Raw genomic sequence first — 1,389 nt, 5'->3', positions numbered from 1 at the left:
TCTGATGTGAAAGAAGCAATCTTAATATTCCTGTGTCAATTTTTGTTGGAATCTCGACTAAAAACTGATATTGGCAACGTCACTCATCAGTCGATGCGTTCACGCTTAAGTTTGAGATCGGCTAAATGATGTTTTGTTCTCAATTCCGCCTGGTTCATTGGTGCTGCGATGAAATGTGTACAAGACTATGCCATGGGATGCTTGGGCTATGAACATACAATAATTGTATTCTTTTATTTGAAATTAGAGGCGGACTATATAAAAAATAGTTGGAAGAAGGTCATAACATGAAAAGCCTTAATTCTTTCAAAATGTTACAGAAAGTCGAAAATCTTCATCATAAGAAGGGATCAAATTTCCACAAAAGCAGCTCGCAAGAATAGTCGTATTTACTTGGTTCTAATTAATCACAAACTCATATTCATAAAATAACTAGAGGATTCATACTATTTTTTTAATCAGATTAAGAGCATGTTCGATACACAATATTATACATACGAGAAAGTACAAGAAAAAGGCATAAAAGTTGAAGAAACTCCCGTACAATAGTGAAAAACTAGTGTTGTTATTACATTCTTACATAAGGTGGAGGCGGCATTATATAAGTAACAACATTTGGTGTTTCCTTAATTCTGTCTGTTTTTCTCGTGCACTTTCCTAATATATTCTGAAGCCTTTTCATCTATATACTTTCCTCACCAGTTGGCTCAACCAGTTAAGACATTATGGGCTTTTTTGAGTTAGTCTGTGGTTTTGGACCGACCGGTCCCAGTTTCAAGACTTATCTTGGCTATAGAAATGGATGACAGTATTTTCATGGATTTTTGGCAGAGGGACTCGTTGGTTTTGCCTTTATTTTTCATGGCTTGCAGAAAGCAAATATTGTTGGATAATTTAATACTTTAAAATGTCGGATCTTTCATGTTAAATCATCGAGAAATATAATAATTAAAGCGGAAGCATACCTGAATCTGACATGGTTAATGCAATATGGATTTCGCGGTATGATCTTCCAAATCTACACGCAGTCTCCTTTCCTCTCTGTGATGGGATGCAGTAGAGAATGAACAATTCGTTTCGTTGCGTGTGATCTGGGGACCATAACCTATTTATATGAGGATGCCCTTTGACCTAATTCGGCCCATCATAGAATTAGGACTTGGGCCCGGTCTCTACACATATGTAAACCCATACTTTAATTGGATACATTAAAGCCCAAAACCGAAACCTTATTAGATCACTTTAATCGGGCTCAACCGAATTCGATAGCCTATAATTTAACACACAATTATTCACACATACAAGCTCATCTTTAATTAAAAGTCCTTACAATCTCCCACTTGGGCTATATGTGTCACCTTATAATTGTGCATTAAACATAACCTTATG

Source organism: Olea europaea, chromosome 12 (assembly GCF_002742605.1).
Source record: "Olea europaea var. sylvestris chromosome 12, O_europaea_v1, whole genome shotgun sequence".
NCBI lineage: Eukaryota > Viridiplantae > Streptophyta > Magnoliopsida > Lamiales > Oleaceae > Olea > Olea europaea.
This window is presented reverse-complemented; position numbering follows the sequence as displayed.